We start from the raw sequence: 11,564 nt of genomic DNA, 5'->3' as shown, positions 1-11,564 counted from the left end.
ACTCCAATATATCCTTTGAATATTGGCACGAAGGTGGATCCGGCTAGAAGATCGTAGGGCCCTCGTGTTGCTTTGACAGAGAAGGCAGATGCTTCTGTAAACACTCCTTGAGGTAGATCTGCCCGTTTACAGTCCCGGTAGTCACGAACGACGCACTCCGTTTGCTACATGATGTATTTCTCGGCCAAATCATGTATTTCTTGGCAAACTATGAAAGTTTCTGCATCCTTACTTCCTCCGGAACATCAAACTTGTGCTGGGCGGTGAAGTACAGTAGCCCCGGAAGCTGCCAGAAGTCTAAGTCTCATCATTCATGATGAGAGAGTTAAGAATTTATCAGGTGCTTGCGCAAAATAAATTCGCGACTTGCTTTTCGGGTGCCGCTATTTTTTTCAATCTTCGAAAAACGGTCCGCGATAAAAATATAGTGTAAACAATACATCTAAACTACTTCTACTCAAATTTTGAAGAGAAAATACCCAATGGGTAATTTTCTACAGCACTTCTTTCGTGGTGCAATTTGATGTGAGACACTCTTTAGATTAAAAACAGCTTAAAGCAAAAATATGAACTACCGTCAAACGGGGGAACTTGCAACAGTTCTCAACTATGAGTGCAAGTTAAAACTTATCTGTAGTACATTTGAGAACATTTAATTAATACAAAGTTATTAGGTCTAGGATAGAACAATTTCACATATTGAGAAAAAATATGCGATCAATAATGGCTGTTGTAGAATGTTTTAACTAATTTGTTACTAGTAACTCCCTAAACGGGGTAACTTGCAACAAGCAATATTTTTTTGAAACTTAACGAACTTAATGATTTATATGAGTTTCTTTTGACTTGAATTTGCAAATGATAATCCGACTTGCGATTTTTCAAGCTTTTGCTATGAATATATGCATAAATGTCCTATGTCACGTTAGTGAAAATAATTTATAAGCCCCGTAATGGAAATTACGAATTAAACTTTTTATATTATTCATGCAGTTGATATTCCGTGCCTGGATGTAATAGAGCTGCCTTCTTTAAGGGCCATTCACATATTACGTAACGCACTTAGGGGAACGGGAGTTGTGTGACAACGCATTACACATCGTAAATCCACTATGCAAAATCGCGTCACGAAATGGAGCGGGGGAGTTAAAAATCATAGATATCTTTGTTACGTAATATATGAACGTTCATTACGTTACGAGTGATCGTAATTAGACACTATCATATTGCTGGTCGATTTCTCTCAGCGCGGATATTTTCTTTTTGACCTCTTCTATGGCCATGTTCAGTATATCCAGAGAAAAACTGGCATATTTCCGACTTACCGAAAGTATCTTACACTCTTCAGGTGTGCTTTAGTATTGCTTGATGTAAAATGAATGATAACTTGCCTCGTGAAGTTAACGGAACACAGCTTTTTATATCTACCAGCTGTTGCAAGTTACCCCGTTTAAGAACTTGTTTCACGAATAATGTGGGAACAAGCAGGATAAACAAAACTAGTCATCATGAATCAATTATTTTGTTTCCTTATTATTCATTGTACTATAAAAAATATATGTTAGGCTTCTTTTATTTGAATTGTTTGTGGGTGACACAAACGTTTTACGGACGAAAAATTGACGATGAATTTGACAGCATATTGTGGGATTTTTTAAAAATCACCAAAACAACAGAAAATCAACATAGCAGTATCTAAGGTTTCTTTGAATTGTTAACAATAAGATTCAGTGAATTCATAAATTGAAGAAACAGATCTAAAAATACAATAAATTGGATCGATATAGCGTTGTTGCATGTTACCCCGCTGTTGCAAGTTACCCCGTTTGACGGTACCTATGCTTTGCTTTATAAAAATTAGTTTGCAAACTAAGAAGCATGCCAATTGTCGCTATAAAACCGTTAAAAATTATCGTGAATGCTAAAAAGCTGTTGTATTGTTACTTGGGATCCTCCGTACTTTGCAAAAATCTCATTGTTCAACTTCCGGGTACGTCTTTTGGCTGATGAAGCAAAATTCAACAAATAAATAAATCGATAAACATCCAAAAATAAACAAACTATCAAACATGTTACAGTGGGATTTCGATTTTGGCAACAAAAGTATTCGTTTTCAGCAACACAAAGTATTTCGCTTCCAAAAATATACTTAAACATCAATCAATTTCCGCAGACATGTTCAAAATGACCCAAAATTATGTCATCAGTACGTGCATAAGAAAAAGTTTGTAATTGTAGAATGTTTCGGAAGGTAATATTTTTATTGCCGTAGGACAACGTCTTACCGCAGGGTATCAAGAATTTGCTTGCGTCGACTTGACGAGCTCTCGTCGGGTTTTTTGATTATAAAATGGGTACAATCGTACAAAAATCATTGATTAATTATATTTAGCTTATTTTTTACCCATTTTTATTAATTTTTTTCACATCGAAAAAGGGTCTCGATTTTGGCACGGTATCTGCCTTTTTTGTCGTCAACTTCCCAACGCTGATTCCCTTATGTCCAAGAACATGTATGCTAAATTTGGTGGTGAACGGTCAAGACGATCTGGAGTTGTGGCGGAACATACAAATATACAAACTCCGTTCACTTTTATATATTTAGGAGATAGCTATTTAAATATATCAACCGAAAAATTTGAATTGTAGAAGAAAAATGAAATATTAAATTATAAACAAAAAAATATTGCAAACAGTTGCATAAAGGTTTTTTTTACGAAAACTCGTTCACAAATATACAAAGGGAACCACCCACATCGATCATGCAATCTATTGAGAAACCGCTTGAATTTTTGATCAACCCGCATGCATCCTGAAAACATGCATATCAAAATACAAAATATAATGGTTACGAAGCGTGAAAAATGATAGCAATTTGTTTGTAGTACAGAATACGATCATATATCAAAACATGCAGAGTGATTTTCCCCCAGTCGATTCCAACGCAACAACGTCTTGGACTAGGAATGCTGTTGTTATTCCATCGTGTCGTGTGCTACGGCTCAATCAATCGCGGTGCATGCAATACGGGCATGCAGTGACACATTTCGCAGGGCCGGTGCTCGCAAGACTCACGCGAGACTCCGCACTGTGATCGGTTGCGAGGCACTCTTTAGTGTTACGTGGAGGGCTTCCATATATTGATGTATAAATATATCCTAATATATGAGATAACATAGTATACCTATACAGTAATTCCATAAAAAATCATTTGTCATTTTTTTAAATTCTTAACTATTTTCCTTTAAAGCCAACATTAGAATCATGATTAATAAAGGTTTATGGGTGTTTTAAAATATATACAATTTTATTTTTATATTGTAATTTCAAATTTTTGATAAAATATTGCAAAGCGATGAATCTATATTTTTAATTGTGTTTTTTACTTTTTGTTTGGCTTTCCAGTCGGTTATGTAAATTATATTTTTCACACTTCAAACATGCTCGCTATCATGTCTGCTACTAATACTTCACTTTTATTTTTTTCCAACATTACATTTCTAGTAATAAACTTGCATAAGGCCCTGACGAGCAAACTCAAAAACCAGTCCTGAAACATCACCCTTGATTTTTCGAGGTTACAATAACACTTGTCCTTTCAATCCAGCCAGTTGCCTAGAAAAAACGTTATCTTCCTTTCGACATGCAAATTGCACAACATTTAACATGGTAGCCACCGATAAATATTATATTTTCTGATATAAATATGCCCACCCATTTATCAAAGCCATTCGCTTAGAAATTCTGGTATGACCTATTTATTAAAAAGTTTCAACATACGGTAAATCAAGTTGCGTTGCATATTCCAAAAAATGATTTCCTGATTGCATTTAAATATATGTTCGGTTAAATGTTTCACCGTAATGCACACATGTTTTCCAGACATATTTTAGCTGGCACCTGGTCTTTTGCTGGCCAGTAAAGCTTCGCCGACCGACGCGTCGGATCCTAGGTAAGACCATGGCCACGTCCCAGCTTGCTTGCTATTCTTTTCTTGCTCAACGCTATGACATTAACTGCGGCACTTATATTTGTTGCATATTCATTTTGCCTTTCTTACTGTGGAAAATTTACATTGTTGCAACACAAATTAATTCGCTAATTAAAACTCATATATTCCATACACAAGTTTAATTGGTTTCGAACTGCCTATGTGCATTTTTGTGATATTCCAGAAATTAGTTACAATTCTATGAGAATTTATTATTCAGATTAACAAATCGGTTCACGAAATAATATTTATTATGTTCTGTTGAGGAAAAGGAATCCAGTAGATATATTTACAACAATAGAAACCATGTGCTAATAACAACGATTGCTTTAATGTGAAAGGTTGAATCGCACTGCTAAGATGTGCTTTCTCATTGTTCCCTTCCGGTTAAATAGAAAATAAAGCGCTCGGCAGCAATTTCTCGTGAAGAAACTTTCTTTGAATACATGGCTCTTTACAAGCTCGCCGAAAGGGTCCAACATGAAAATATTAAATCCGACACGAAGTGTGGAAAGCAATCTAATTGCTTATATATTTTTTTCACCCTGTGCACGAAACTGTTCGTTAGACTTGAGTTCCGCTATTTCTCTTACCGCAATTGTCCGAGTACACAACCGTACAATGGGGTGGCATTGATGACCTCAAAAATTATCCACGTTTTAAAAATGTTACATGATGTTTTAATTTGAATAACATAAACAGGAAACTTTCAATACATTGTATATCAACGGATAGAATCATAGAAGTGTTTTATAATATTATTCTATAAATATATCGTAACAATGCATCCTTAAAACACACTTAAACTTGTTGATCTCAAGGAAAAGAATACCTAGAACATTCTAAAACAAAGAGAGTTACTTCACAATGGTCATTCTCAAATACAAAGTAGGTAGGTTTTTCAATCTAATGAGGTGGGTAATTCGTACGGATACTCAACCGATTGCCAAATCGAGCATCATCATCGAATGTCATCTGGTTTTGACGTGGAAAGTTGACCCGGGCATGAATTGTCTGGAGTGTCTGCTTGACCGTTCATTTTTAAACAATATTTTATTTTATATTTTTTCTGATATGCGAATGCTACGAGGAATAACTTTATCAGCTCTAAGCGTCAGTTTCCATGTCAGGAGCGGCTTCTGACGGCTTGACGTTTCCTCAATCAAGTTGGCAAAACATACTATTACTCCCCTTATACTGACTGAATGGTGTCAGACTGAGCTTTAGTAATGAAGCCAAAAACCTCGGAATAATTCTCGATAAAAAAACTGAACTGGGCTGGCCACTAAGATGATGCTGTTAAGAAAGTAACTTCGGCTATCTGGGCATGCAGCTCACTGTTTAGCAAAACCTAGGGATTGAAGCTTCAACTAACCTTTTGGTCATATAGTACTTTTGCACAGCCTAGAATAACCTATGCGCAGTCGTAGGGTGGCCAAAGGTGAATGAACCAACAGCCCAAGCCAAGCTAAACAAAATTCAGCGCCTGGCCTGTATTTCAGTTACTAGTGCATGCGTACAACATTTACTGCAGCCATGGAGGCAAGAAGATGTGAAGAAGGAAGCAACGCTCAGCGCACTAAGGTTGCAAAGGAGTAAAACTATATTCGAAGGTGACCAAATCGGTCATTTCCGCCTACTTTGAAAGTTCAATCGGACACCCTTAGTAACTTCAGTCTCTGATTGCATGGAAGCCAAACCCAATTGGACATTCCATATGAGGTGATTGAAACAGATCGGTCAATGTGAAATACTGGAGGGCCCGTTCTTCCATCTGGAACTAGCTGCTTTTTTACAGATGGTTCAAAAATGGGGGCTTGCATAGACCCCGGAGTCGGCATCGGAAAAACTATCTCATTAGGAAAGTGGCTCACCGTTTTTCAAGCAGAAGTATATGCAATATACACCTGTGCAAAAATATGCTCGAAACGAAAGGAGAGGCATGCGCAAATTGGTATCTTCACGGACAGCCTAACAGCACCACTGGCACTCAAGTCCGCTAAATGCGCGTCCAAATTAGTTTGGGAGTGCAGCACAGCATTGAGGGAGCTCTCCCGCCAAAACAAAGTTTTATTACTTTGGGTGCCCGATCACTGCGGAATCGAGGACACTGAATTTATCAACAGCCCAGTAAGACAAGGATCGGCTCAGCAATTTATTGACCCTGAACCGTTTCTGGGCATTTCCACATCCGCCGTTAGAAGTTAGAAATAGTTTCCCGGTGGAATCAAACACAGGATTGTAGACTAGCTAAACACTTTATCTACCCATACACTACAGTAGCTAAAAATCTACTCAATTAACTCGTAGTGATCTACGCACAATCACGGCACTCCGAACAGGACACAGCCGCGCTCTTTATCATTTAAGAATATCGGCAAAGTATCACAGACACCTATACCGCTCTTGTAACTCTGAAGCTGAAAGTTCAGCGCATCTGTTCTGCAATTGCGGGGCTCTTTCATTATCAAGGCACAACTTCTTCTGTAGTTTCCTTCTTACTCCATATCAGGTATGGAGCCTAAATCCCAAAACGGTCATTGGCTTTAATAACCATGTAGTACCGAATTGGGGCCCAGCATTACGACTATCCGGCTCAACTCGATTAATGAGTATGAGCCGTAAACTGATACAGCAATCGGGGTCTGCCACAAACGACTTTTAACCCAATGTCCTTCTGGCATACAAAAAACCTAGTTGGTGCCTGCCCTTCAGGTTAGGATTGGCTCGAAACAATGTCTGGTCCGCAACGGATGGCTGAATTAAGCTGTCTCGGCGCTAAACCTAAGGCTCGGTAGCGTTGCCCTAGTAAGACAACAAAGTTACTACGAAAAGTGGAAAACATTCGGTTTGGATAAAAGCCCCCAAATAAAGACGTAGAATGAATGGTTGGTGCCTGGAATTGCAGTTCACTAAATTTCTTGAGTGGCGACAGGGTGCTGCTCGAACAGCTAGAACCCCGAAAGTCCGGCATTGTAGCACTGCAGAAGAGCTGACGCAAAAGCGAGAAGGTGTGGAGGATCCGTGGCGGCAAGACTTAATTTCACCAGAGCAGAGTGAGCTAGGAGCGGGCCTGGTAGTGATGGGCAGAATGCAGCATTGTGTGAGGGACTGGAGGATGTGTATGTTGGGGATACCGTTTCTTCAACTATACCATCATAAACCTGCCCTTTTTACTCGATCGATGGTAGAACGACAACGAGAAGGAAGCGTTCTTCGCGCAGCTGTAGGCGACGCACGACAACTATTCGCTTCGAGACATCAAGATCGTCGTCGAGGAACTGAACGTCCAGGTCGGTATAGAAGCGATGTATAGACCGGTGATCGGGCTCCATTGTTTCCACACCAACACGAACGTCAAAAGCCCGCGAAGCACCAACTTTCTGAGGCTGGCGATCAGAAGCACTTTACGCAAGGTCACTCGAAGTTCTCTTGACCAACCGAGTCGACCATATTCTAATCGATAGCCAGTTGAACATCACCACGATCACACATATCACTGCCTAGTAACTGCAGCAAGAGATTCCGTGGGGCAGTGTCAGGCAAGTTTTATGGGGCCCCGTACTACTACGGATCTACGGCGCCAGGAATAGAGGGGCCCACGTGCTAGATGGCTCGACCAGATTGAAACCGACTTGCGAGTGTCGAGACGCACAACGAATTGGCGACGAGTAGGCCAACACCAAGTACAAGTCAAAAATGTCGGGAGTACAACGTGCGTACACATCAAGCTAAAGATCAATGCGTCTAAAATAATATAAATATATAATAGGAAAATGCTCCAGAGTAGAGATGGTCGGGTAGCGGAAAATTTCCCCGAAACCCGCACCCGTACCCGTACCCGCCGGATACGGGTCGGGTTCGGGTATTGAAAAAAATAATTTGCGGGTTCGGGTCGGGTACGGGTTCTCAATTTTTGGTTTTGAAACCGGGTACGGGTCGGGTCGGGTATCTATTGACCACATTTAACACTAAAGATTGTCGGGTATCCAGACTCGTACCCGTACCCGACGGGTTGCGGTCGGGTTCGGGAATCAATAAATATAAACTTGCGGGTTCGGGTCGGGCACGGGTTTTTATTTTTTTTTAATCGGGTACGGGTCGGGTTCGGGTATTCAAATTTTCATACCCGACCATCTCTACTCCAGAGTAATGAGAAATCAACGGACGCCTCCCACGCACAATGACAATTGACGGCGATGATCTTGTTATGATCGAAGAGTACGTATACAGTATAGATTTGTATAACGCGGTGTAAAGATTTGTATAACGCGGTAGGTGGTGCTGTATGCCCATCGCGATATCTCAGCTATCCATTAACCAATAAAGTTGATTTTGGTACATTGTTAGCATGTGGTCAACTACCAAAAATCAGCTTTATTGGTTAATGGATAGCTGAAATATCGCGATGGGCACACAGCACCACCTACCGCGTTATACAAATCTTTACACCGCGTTATACAAATCTTTACTGTATTTAGAATCCCTGCTGTAGGCACTAATTTGAGAGATTTCCATCGTGCACTTGGCAAATTCGGCAAAGTACGGTGCGCTGGCCGTGCTGCAAGGATGCTGAACGACTGTGCAGCGACATCGGTTCTTCTCGATAACTTTGCCGGCAACAGAAATATAGGACCCCAATCTGCTGGAAGGCTCGACTACGCTGTAGCTGGTTTGCGTGAGTCGATATCCTGAACGAATTGGTGACGATAAGCCCAGGACCGCCTACAGTCAGTGGAGAGAAGTTCCACTGTCAGTTCATGATTCAGTACGAGAATTCTGTGGTAATAACAACATGGTCATTGGTGGATCGCTCTTCCCCCATAGACCAGTACATAAAGTCACGTGGGTTTCCCGCGATGGTCGAACAGAAAACCAAGTCGACCACATCTGCATCAACCGGAAATGGCGAAGGAGCCTTCTTGATGTACGCAACAAACGCAGCGCTGATATTGCATCCGACCATCATCTTATTATCGCTGAGATACGTCTGCGCGTCGCACGTGTCCTACGACGGGAGGAGAAAGTTGGGGCCGCTACGACGTCCGTCGATTGGAGAATCCTGAGGTGAAAAAGGCTTTTATCGAACAACTAGAATCTCGAGCCTCGGAGTTACCTTGAATCTCGAGCCTTGTAAGTTGGTGGAACCGTCGACGAGCAATGGACCGGCATCAAGAACGCCTTCATCACGACCAGTGATGAAACCCTCGACAAAGCGCGCAGTGGGCGGAGGGAGTGGATTTCGGATGAAACATGTAGGAAGATCGACGCGGAGAGAGGCGAAAGCCGGCATTGAGCGAGCGCGAACCAGATCGACTAAGACAGCTGCCCGTCAACGATCCGCCGAACTGAAGAGGGCTGTTAAACGTGCTTGTAGGCGGGACAAGAGAGCCTGGACTAACTCCCTAGCCGAACAAGGAGAAACCGTCGTCGCCAATGGTGATATCCATTTGTTGTACAATATTTCTTGCCGCCTTAGTGGTGCCAGGATGAATGCAAAGATGCCGCTAAAGGACAGAGTTGGTCAGCTATTGACTGACCGTACAGAACAGCTTAAGCGATGGACTGAACATTTTGAACAACTCTTCCGAGTTTCAAATGTCAGAGAACAAACTAAACCAGCAGAGTATGACCCCTACAGTTCGTCGAATTAATCGCGTCAACTCGGAGGCGCCTTTGCTGGATGGAATTGTAGCAGCCATCAAGAGTATGAAATCCAATAGAGCGCCAGGGATAGATCGTATTTCAGCCGAAATGCTCAAAGCTGACCCATCTTTGTCAGCCCAGATGATGCATTAGCTTTTCAGCACTATATGGGAAACCGCAACTTTCCCGGTGGACTGGATGCAGGGCATATTGGTCAAAGTCCTTAAGAAAGGAGACCTAACTGAATGCGGTAACTGGCGGGGCATCACAACTTAAAGTACTCTGTATGGTAATCCTCAACCGGATCCAGGAGAAAATCGACGCTACTCTCCGGCGGCAGCAAGCTGGCAGGAGACAGGGCTGCATTTCCGCTTCTGTTTTTTATCGTTATGGATGAGATATCAATTGGAGCAATTGACAGTAGACCAAATCGAGGATTCGCTTGGAATCCTCTAACGATGGAGCAGCTAAATGACCTCGACCTAGCCGAGGACATTGTCTTGCTCACACAACGCCGAAACGATATGCAAAGCAAGTTAGATGACCTCTCCGAGAGCTCCCAGGCAGCAGGTTTTACAATCAATGTAGCGAAAACTAAGTCGATGGTAGTGAACACTGACAATTCCACCAACTTCACAGTAGCGGGACAACAAGTTGAGCAGGTAGACGCCTTTCAATATATTGGTAGCCAAACAACACCCGATGGTGGTACCAAGACCGATATAGCCACACGGATCAGGAAGGCCAGGGGTGCCTTTGCAGGTCTGCGAAACATTTGGCGCTCAAACCAGATCACTCTACGTACGAAAACCCGAATCTTTAATTCAAACGTTAAATCCGTACTGCTGTATGCCTGCGAAACGTGGTGCGTCTCAGCGGAGACAACGCAAAAACCGCAGGTATTCATTAACCGGTACCTGCGATACATCATTCGTGCCTGGTGGCCTGATAACTGGATATCCAATGAGGAACTCCATCGACGGTGTCATCAACGGCCGATAGCCACAGAAATTCGTGAACGTAGGTGGAAATAGAACGGATACACCTTGAGGAAAGGAGCGAACGACGTTTACAGAGAAATACTCGACTGGAATCGACAAGGACAACGTGGAAGAGGCAGACCCAGAGGCCCATGGCGACGGAGCTTAGCAAACGAAACCGGGCTGTAGACGAGATCCTGTCCTGGCGACAGGTAAAAGCCATGGCGGGTAACCGTCAGCAGTGGAGATCTCTGATTTCATCCCTTTGTTCTGCCGGACCGGCGGACATGGACACATAAGTAAGTAAAAAAAGTTCGAGTTACCCCGGCTCTAAGCTACTAGAGGAAGAGGAGGTTTTTATCGAAATAGTTTTGTTTGGTTTCAGTAGTCGAATCGTTCCTTTGAAAATGAGATTAGGATAAATTGTCAATTGTTGCACAGCTACGTCTACAGCAATTTGATGATTTTGTAATGAAAAGAGATTTTTTTGGCAAAACTGCTTACTATGCAGATAGACAATATAAAATAGGTTCCCATAGTCATCTGTGTGGAATTCCTTAAAAAACCGTGTATAATACGTTTTTGCATAGCAACTTTGCACCCAATTGCACACCAAAATAACCTTCAAATCTTATTATTGCACACCTTACATACCAAGTACATTACACCAGCTACATTATAGCCAAGTTGTTTTATTTGCGGCCAAAGCCACTTATATACATACTTTAGGGCTACCTTAGCATCCATTATGGACCTGGAAACCTCACAATAAACGGTGAAAGCGGGAAAAATCACGATTCGAAAAACTACGGCTCCCACCGCTTGCGTTGATAAACAAATGCACTGTCAAATGCGCGTTGCAGAAAAACAGGGGTTAGGACAAGAAAAACAGGTGTGCAAAAAAATTGTAAGGCGTTTCGTATCTTGTTTTAATTATTGAACTTCCG

The sequence above is a fragment of the Sabethes cyaneus genome, chromosome 3 (genome assembly GCF_943734655.1).
Source record: "Sabethes cyaneus chromosome 3, idSabCyanKW18_F2, whole genome shotgun sequence".
In the NCBI taxonomy this organism is placed as follows: Eukaryota; Metazoa; Arthropoda; class Insecta; order Diptera; family Culicidae; genus Sabethes; species Sabethes cyaneus.
The sequence above is the reverse complement of the archived record's forward strand: the minus strand, read 5'-3'. Positions refer to the sequence as shown.